The sequence below is a fragment of the Anomaloglossus baeobatrachus genome, chromosome 7 (genome assembly GCF_048569485.1).
Source record: "Anomaloglossus baeobatrachus isolate aAnoBae1 chromosome 7, aAnoBae1.hap1, whole genome shotgun sequence".
Taxonomy (NCBI): Eukaryota; Metazoa; Chordata; class Amphibia; order Anura; family Aromobatidae; genus Anomaloglossus; species Anomaloglossus baeobatrachus.
The window spans coordinates 303,171,057-303,181,117 of NC_134359.1; positions in this window are offsets into that span (position 1 = coordinate 303,171,057).

Genomic DNA, 10,061 nt, shown 5'->3' on the forward strand with positions numbered 1-10,061 from the left:
CCCTCCTGTCAGCTCTTCACTCACTACAGCTCAAACTGAAGCTAAACTCTGCTCTGTCCCTTCCTAAGCTCCTCTCGATCCCTCCCATTTTCCTGGGGAGGGGGTGAGTAGGGCCTGATTGGCTGGTGTACATCTATGTGGGGACTGTGCTGGCGCCAAGGAGGAGAATGGCCTGCACTTTGGTGGATTTGTGCAGGCTCTGTGACAACCTGGTTTTGCCAGGGCGTCACATAAACCAGGCTATAAGGTATTGCACGTTTTGGTGCAGAAACCGCCTCTGCATAGTATACTTAACCACTAAAGAGGACCCTAAAGCTGTGATGACAGGTGAATATAGTGAATTTTATTTTAACTCCTTTTTGGCCCTCACAAGACAGCAAAATGGTGGCCGACTGGTGGAAGCTGAAACTTTTTTATAATTGAAAAGAAATAGATTTCTTCTGGATCGATTCACTCATCTCTTTAACTAGGCCAATGAAGAACAATGCCAGAGGGACAGATTGATGGCCACTCAGCTACCACTAACAGATAAGAGTAAGAAAATAAGAAAAAAAGTCTGAGAAGAGGATCTAGACAGAGACAGGCCACCTACAGAGCTCAGAATCTGAAGCTGCCACAGGTGTGTCATGAGTGACAGACAGTCCTGTGGTGTCCAGCCATAGAAGGTCACAGCATTTGTCTGCGCAAACTGCCTCCTGAGCTTCTATCATTCCTGTTTGAAGTATTTGGTATCGTATGTATCTTCTCTGCTTTATTTTCATCCCTTTCCCTTTAGGACCCTGCGGAGTTCTTCACCTTTTCAGCTGCTTTTCATCAGCACTTCCTTGGTGTCTATATATTCCCTCATTTCCCAATTCTCAGTGCTGGTGATACGTCCTCTACCCTTTACAAGTCTTCAGTGTATCAGTTGGCTTGCATTCTTCTGGGGTAACCTGATTGTTGTTTTCAGTGTCTCTTCCTGATGCATCTGGAGATAAGTTGTTTCCTTCCCTTGTTTGTTATCCCTTGTGTCCTTTAGCGCTCAGTGGGGTTGACAAAGAGCTCATCTCATCCGCTCCCTACCTAGCGCCCATATAGATGGTCAGCCTAGGGTCAGGTATCCTGCTTAGTGCAGAACCTATCTAGAGCAGTGCGTGAACCCAGGCCCCAGAGGTAGGTTTGGTCAGGGGTCACCATCTCCCTCTTCCCTAGACTCAGGGTTTCCCTTCCCTTCCCTTTTGCCATATGCTGAGTACTTCCCTGTTCCTAACGTGACAGCAGCTTCTCAGGCAAAAGTTCTGAGAAGATGATCCATATAGAGAGAGAAAACCCACTGAACTCAGATCCTGCAGCTTCACAGGTAAAAAGTCAGAGAAGATGATCCAAACAGAGGAAAGAGCACCCATTGAGCTCAGATCCGGCAGCTTCACAAGCAAAAAGTCAGAGAAGATGATCCAGACAGAGAGAACACCCACTGACCTCAGAACCTGCAGCTTCACAAGCAAAACATCAGAGAAGACGATACATAGAGAGAGAGAACACCCACTGAGCTCCGAACCTGCAGCTTCACAAGCAAAACATCAGAGAAGATGATACATAGAGAGAGAGAGAGAACACCCACTGAGCTCCGAACCTGCAACTTCACAAGTAAAACATCAGAGAAGACGATCCAGACAGAGAGAAAACCCACTGAGCTCAGAACCTGCAGCTTCACAAGCCAAAAGTTAGAGGAGACAATCCAGACAGAGAGAAATAACACCCAGTGAGCTCAGAACCTGCAGCTTCACAAGCAAAACATCAGAGAAGACGATCCAGACAGAGAGAGAGAGAGAACACCCACTGAGCTCAGAACCTGCAGCTTCACAAGCAAAACATCAGAGTAGATGATCCAGACAGAGAGAGAGAGAACACCCACTGAGCTCAGAACCTGCAGCTTCACAAGCAAAACATCAGAGAAGACGATCCAGACAGAGAGAGAGAGAACACCCACTGAGCTCCGAACCTGCAACTTCACAAGCAAAACATCAGAGAAGACGATCCAGACAGAGAGAAAACCCACTGAGCTCAGAACCTGCAGCTTCACAAGCCAAAAGTTAGAGGAGACAATCCAGACAGAGAGAAATAACACCCAGTGAGCTCAGAACCTGCAGCTTCACAAGCAAAACATCAGAGAAGACGATCCAGACAGAGAGAGAGAGAACACCCACTGAGCTCCGAACCTGCAACTTCACAAGCAAAACATCAGAGAAGACGATCCAGACAGAGAGAAAACCCACTGAGCTCAGAACCTGCAGCTTCACAAGCAAAAAATCAGAGTAGATGATCCAGACAGAGAGAGAGAGAACACCCACTGAGCTCAGAACCTGCAGCTTCACAAGCAAAACATCAGGGAAGACAATCCAGACAGAGAGAGAACACTCACTGAGCTCAGAACCTGCAGCTTCACAAGCAAAACATCAGAGAAGACGATCCATAGAGAGAGAGAACACTCACTGAGCTCAGAACCTGCAGCTTCACAAGCAAAACGTCAGAGGAGACAATCCATGAACCTGCAACTTCACAAGCAAAAAGTCAGAGAAGACAATCCAGAGAGAGAGAGAACATCCACTGAGCTCAGAACCGCAGCTTCACAAGCAAAACATCAGAGAAGACGATCCATAGAGAGAGAGAACACCCACTGAGCTCAGAACCTGCAGCTTCACAAGCAAAAAGTCAGAGAAGACGATCCAGACAGAGAGAGAACACCCACTGAGCTCAGAACCTGCAGCTTCACAAGCAAAACATCAGAGAAGACGATCCAGACTGTCAGTGACTCTAGAACCTCTCACTGACACTTATCCAGAGCCTACGGGTGCTTGTGTCAGTCATAGACTAATATTTGTACTCTTGTTTACTGTGTAATTACTTCCTATTGAATATGATCCAAAAATCACACGCAAGTCACCGCAACGTGACAGGGAAGCAAGAGCCGGCCATAGTAAGTGCTGCTGCGTTCTCCACATGTTACATGGTCAGGACTAGTGACTGCTCCGTCCTATCTGCTCGTCTATCATTGAGGTGGATTGTTGTCACAGATCTCAATTACTGTTATTACATGTCATGACATGACGATTTGTATCCTACTAGAAGGTTCCATGGCCGTGGATGCAGAATGTGCGCTGCTCCTTGCCTTGTAGAGAATGTCTTCTGAAAAGTGACACAAACCAACAAATAATGAAATGACTTAGTATTTATTTATTTTTTTTAGTGTCCTCTTATATCCTGCCATTATTTCCGCCTCTTCATCGCGACGCTCAGGTTCAGACGTTGCAGGATTGTTGACTTTTTTGCCACAATTTTTTGGTCATTTTGGAAAATTGTGTATAAAATACACTGTAACGACAATGTGTGTTTATAAGAATCCATTAATAGTCGTGATCCAAGCGACCGCCCCCAGGACACAGCCGACAGGTCCACTCCTTGACTATATTCTTTCATTTTGGGACCATGAAGCACAAACGTGACATTTCCCTCACTCTGTGTCCTTACAGAAGGGATTATAAATCTGCAATGTGCACGGCGTTCCGGCTCTTCAATTCCGCTAAATCCCTGGTTCTCTGTTCTTAAGTTGGTTTCTGAATTTGCATCTTGACGTTTCTTCATTTTTGTCCATTTCACAACTCTACCCTCATCTCAACAATTCCATCCGGTTACCTAGAAAAGGAAGCTGCGGACTTCCACCAGATTCAGACGCATCTACTGTAGGACGAGTTACATACACCTGGGGCGCCTGAGCACACCGTTTCTTCGGGTATTCGTTTTCGCCGTATTCACGTTCATATCAGTTCGTCAGAAAGTTTAACTCGGCCACAATCTCATTGTAAGAAGACTCCAGGAAAAGGTGAATGCTTAACCGAAATCTTGTATTGATGTAAATATATCAGGTAAAAAGAGCGGATCTTCTCAGAGAGCGTACAACGTTACATAAGATGGCTGGTACTAAACACTACATGGAGAAGAAGGGCAGGGAACGCTGACATCACAGAGCTACAGGGAGGAGGAAGGGACAAAATACAAGGAAAGTCAAAGCTTCTACCTAGGAACAGAAAGACAATACACAGCAAGTCGTGGGGCATGACACGGGGACACGGCACAAATGGAAGATCTCCATGTTTGATAGATGAAAAATATGACTTTTGGGATAACGGTTGATGATTGTGGTGATCACTGAAATTACTTCACTGGCTGTGGTTTTGCTCCTGGATAAACACCTGTTCACATGTGTGATGGTGGGATATGGGGGGAGGTGTATCTTGCTGTAGATTGCTATTTAAAGCTTGGTTCACTGTCCATTATTTGTACTGCTTCTGTGTACATTGTATTGTTTGTAAGTAATCACCCCCTATAGTGCAAGATTATAGCCTCTTGAGGCGCTTCTGTCCCTGGGTGTGGGGGAGGTGGGCCTTAAGACCTTTTGCTTACCTGGGGCAGTCAGTCTGTTTGAGAACTTGAAGGAGGAAAGATTGAACCTCTGAGAGAAACTGGCTTCCCAGAGAGAAACTGGACATTTATTTATCGCTTACCGGACTATATTTGTGTTACTGGACTAATTTTACCTTCTGTTTTGTGGATTATTTGATGGACATTCTGAATTGCTTGGAATAAATATGCTTTGGATTGTACAGCCATCTCTCGCTCTGTTGATCGTGTGATATGGGAGACTGACCCCGTGACAACATGATATACACACAGGCGTGTTCATTATAATCCATTAGGTTATGGAGCTTCAGAAGAAGAAAGGATGACCGTCAGTAGCAGCGATACCACCAAGTTCTTACTACAAAACCTAACCGATCAGAACTACTAACTCAAGAAGTAGAAAAGACGAAGCGTCTATCAGCATTGTGCATAAACATGTGCACAGAAGTAATGCCGGTGTGACAATGCGCCCACTTAAAATGTCCATCTAGTTGTTTGGCCTTCAGGTTCCTCGCCCCTCTGCCGCCCTTTCTACCTTCAGAACAGTGAGCCTCTTGTACTGGAGTAAGATGTCCTCTTCCTAAGCTGCTGCTCGGGTTAGTTAGCTATCCTCTACCCTGCTGTGGCCTTCTAAACCTGAGCCTCTTGGACTGGGGTAAGATGTCCCCTTCCTAAGCTCAGGCTTGGGTTAGTTGGCTATCCTCTACCCTGCTATGGCATTCTAAGCCTGAGCCTCTTGGACTGGGGTAAGATATCCTCTTGCTAAGCTTTGGCTCAGGTATGTTGACCATCTTCTACCCCGTTGTGGCCTTCTAAGCCTGAAGGCAGCTATCAGACTGTAGCCACACTCTGACACCTGCATGACTGAAAGCTGGAGGTGGATAGCCAGCAGCTGGGCTCTCAGTACAGCAACCGGGCAGCTTTAGCGCGCTTATAACCTCATGATTACCACCACATCTGCAGACTAACTGGCTACGTAAACCAATAACTTTGGGGCAATCTTGGATTTCTGGCACTAAATGTAGAAAGCGGTTTACAAAATATTTTCTTTTTGGACATTTTTTTGGAAGGGGGGACCCTGAAAATGAGCTTCTCACAAGGTGCGCTGCTGAATGGGACTCACAATAATTGTCTGTGGCCCCAACATGAGGTGGACAAGCTTAGAAAAAGATCTAAAAAATGAAGATCCATCAGATGATCTTATGACAACCACTGAGTCGATCACCTACCGGCCGGTCTTCCACGGTCTTCTTAAACCCAACCTGAGAGGGAGAGGGAGAGAGATCTGTAGATCACGTCTCGTGCATCGTTCTCATAGTCATCCAAGGCAACGTGCCGACGATACGGCTTTTCTGAGCTAAAATGTTCCGTAACCTGAAGAGATGAATGTCCAGCGAACAGTCGTGTCCCCTAGATGTGAACCTGCGGGGGCCGCGCCTGATCCCTGTAAGGCTGAGGTCACACGTCCAGTAATCATCCCTTAGAACGGATCTGTTGGCAAAAAGGTCTGCAAACATCAATTTTCTGTCCGTCTTGAAAAAAATTGATTTTTGCAGGATCCATTTTTTTAGCATGGAAGTCTATAGAAAACGGATCCATTCAACTATTTAACTATTTAGCTGTCCGTTTTTCTTTCTTTTATGAAGGATCTATTTTTTCTTACTGGATCATTTTCAAAAGAAGGATAAATGGCGATCAGGTAACGGATCAGTTTTCCTTAGATTCCAATGTTAAAAACACGGATCCTGCAAAAATCAATTTTTTTAAAAAAAGTTGGGTCTGCAGAGCTTTTTTTGCCTTTTAGATTACTGCTGGATCCGTTCTTACGGATGATTACTGGACATGTGAACTGAACCATAGGCGCAGCTCCAGACCCTTTTCCACCACCAGGGGTCGTCCTTCCGTTTTTCTCTTCTTTCACTGCGGAAATTGCCGGTAGAAGTCTCCACTGTGACCCATGCACATGGCACCTGCAGCAGACTCCTTCCGAAATATGGCATTGACTAATGTAAGTCCATGGACCCTCTGGGAAGGGGGGCGGGGGGGGGGAGTGGACAGAGAGGGGGGACCTGGAGCGCCTTTATTTATGCTCCCTAAAAAATGACACAGGACAATCCCTCTATAGAGGCGTCTCATCCCCTTATTATACAAAAAGACTGACCCACACATCCAATAGGTGTGAACAGGTGCTAGCTGAAAACACATGAAAACAGGAAACATATACAGCTGCACACTAAAATGCTAAGCAATGCAATGCCAGAGTTCACTTATTCATTGTTAGCATTTTAGTGTGCAGCTGTATATGTTTTTTAGTTATAATGAGTTTTCAGCTAGCACCTGTTCACACCTGTTAGATGTGCTGGTCAGTTTTTTTGTATATTTTTCTGATTGAGCACCCCGCCCTACTACTACTATATGGAGGACCAGAGGGGGCTCTATTTCTATATGGAGGACCAGAGGGGGCACTATTACTATATGGAGGACCAGAGGGGGCACTATTACTATATGGAGGACCAGAGGGGGCACTATTACTATATGGAGGACCAGAGGGGGCACTATTACCATATGGAAGACCAAAGGGGGCACTATTACTATATGGATGACCAAAGTGGGTACTATTACTATATGGAGGACAAGAGGGGCACTATTACTATATGGAGGACAGAGGGGGCACTATTACTATATGGAGGACCAGAGGGGGCACTATTTCTATATGGAGGACTAGAGGGGGCACTATTACTATATGGAGGACCAGAGGGGGCTCTATTTCTATATGGAGGACCAGAGGGGGCACTATTACTATATGGAGGACCAAAGGGGGCACTATTACTATATGGAGGACCAGAGGGGGCACTATTACCATATGGAAGACCAAAGGGGGCACTATTACTATATGGAGGACAAGAGGGGCACTATTACTATATGGAGGACCAGAGGGGGCACTATTACTATATGGAGGACAGAGGGGGCACTATTACTATATGGAGGACGAGAGGTGGCACTATTACTATATGGAGGACGAGAGGTGGCACTATTACTATATGGAGGACAGAGGGGGCACTATTACTATATGGAGGACGAGAGGTGGCACTATTACTATATGGAGGACGAGAGGTGGCACTATTACTATATGGAGGACAGAGGGGGCACTATTACTATATGGAGAACCAGAGGGGGCACTATTACTAAATGGAGGACCAGAGGGGGCACTATTACTATATGGAGGACAATAGGGGCACTATTACTATATGGAGGACAAGAGGGGGCACTATTACTATATGGAGGACCAAAGGGGGCACTATTACTATATGGAGGATAAGAGGGGGCACTATTACTATATGGAGGACCAAAGGGGGCACTATTACTATATGGAAGACAGAGGGGGCACTATTACTATATGGAGACACTGAGGGGGCACTATTACTATATGGAGGACCAGAGGGGGCACTATTACTATATGGAGGACCAGAGGGGGCACTATTACTATATGGAGGACAATAGGGGCACTATTACTATATGGAGGACAAGAGGGGGCACTATTACTATATGGAGGACCAAAGGGGGCACTATTACTATATGGAGGACCAGAGGGGGCACTATTACTATATGGAGGACCAAAGGGGGCACTATTACTATATGGAAGACAGAGGGGGCACTATTACTATATGGAGACACAGAGGGGGCACTATTACAATATGGAGGACCAGAGGGGGCACTATTACTATATGGAGGACCAGAGGGGGCACTATTACTATATGGAGGACAAGATGGGGCACTATTACTATATGGAGGACCAGAGGGGGCACTATTACTATATGGAGGACAAGAGGGGGCACTATTACTATATGGAGGACAGAGGGGGCACTATTACTATATGGAGAACCAGAGGGGGCACTATTACTATATGGAGGACAAGAGGAGGCACTATTACTATATGGAGGACAAGAGGAGGCACTATTACTATATGGAGGACAGAGGGGGCACTATTACTATATGGAGAACCAGAGGGGGCACTATTACTAAATGGAGGACCAGAGGGGGCTCTATTACTATATGGAGGACCAGAGGGGGCACTATTACTATATGGAGGACCAGAGGGGGCACTATTACTATATGGAGGACAGAGGGGGCACTATTACTATATGGAGAACCAGAGGGGGCACTATTACTAAATGGAGGACCAGAGGGGGCACTATTACTATATGGAGGACCAGAGGGGGCACTATTACTATATAGAGGACCAGAGGGGGCACTATTACTATATGGAGGACAATAGGGGCACTATTACTATATGGAGGACAAGAGGGGGCACTATTACTATATGGAGGACCAAAGGGGGCACTATTACTATATGGAGGATAAGAGGGGGCACTATTACTATATGGAGGACCAAAGGGGGCACTATTACTATATGGAAGACAGAGGGGGCACTATTACTATATGGAGACACAGAGGGGGCACTATTACAATATGGAGGACCAGAGGGGGCACTATTACTATATGGAGGACCAGAGGGGGCACTATTACTATATGGAGGACAAGATGGGGCACTATTACTATATGGAGGACCAGAGGGGGCACTATTACTATATGGAGGACAAGAGGGGGCACTATTACTATATGGAGGACCAAAGGGGGCACTATTACTATATGGAGGACTAAAGGGGGCACTATTACTATATGGAGGACCAAAGGGGGCACTATTACTATATGGAAGACAGAGGGGGCACTATTACTATATGGAGACACAGAGGGGGCACTATTACTATATGGAAGACAGAGGGGGCACTATTACTATATGGAGACACAGAGAGGGCACTATTACAATATGGAGGACCAGAGGGGGCACTATTACTATATGGAGGATCAGAGGGGGCACTATTACTATATGGAGGACAAGAGGGGGCACTATTACTATATGGAGGACCAAAGGGGGCACTATTACTATATGGAGGACTAAAGGGGGCACTATTACTATATGGAGGACCAAAGGGGGCACTATTACTATATGGAAGACAGAGGGGGCACTATTACTATATGGAGACACAGAGGGGGCACTATTACAATATGGAGGACCAGAGGGGGCACTATTACTATATGGAGGATCAGAGGGGGCACTATTACTATATGGAGACACAGAGGAGGCACAACTACAATGAACAGAGTAACATTGTGTCCATGTTAGAAAACTCATTTTCATAAATCCTATTATTTTTTTCTGATTCGAGGGGTCCTCTGTTCAGGACCCTCATGTTTTGCTCAGACCGTAGAGCAGTTTGTATCTGGAGGACCTGTCCTTACCTGAATATCACAGAAAACATATTGATATGAAGGAGCTCTGTGTAATACTTCATTTCGCCTGTGGTGGCGCTGCTGGGAAATATAACACTCACTGTCAGGTCACAGCTGAATTGGGGGCCTCAGCGCGAGGTATTTTGTGCTTCTTGTTAAGGAATCCTTCTAACAAGTCAAAGTGGAGAACCCTTTATAAAGTCAACGCTGTGGACATCGTCTATAAACCGACCACACCATCAGCAGCTCCACCACGAGGCATTATAAAGCTGATAACTGCCATACACTGCTATTGTGAGTAATAATCTGAGCGTGATCTCTCATAACGAGGC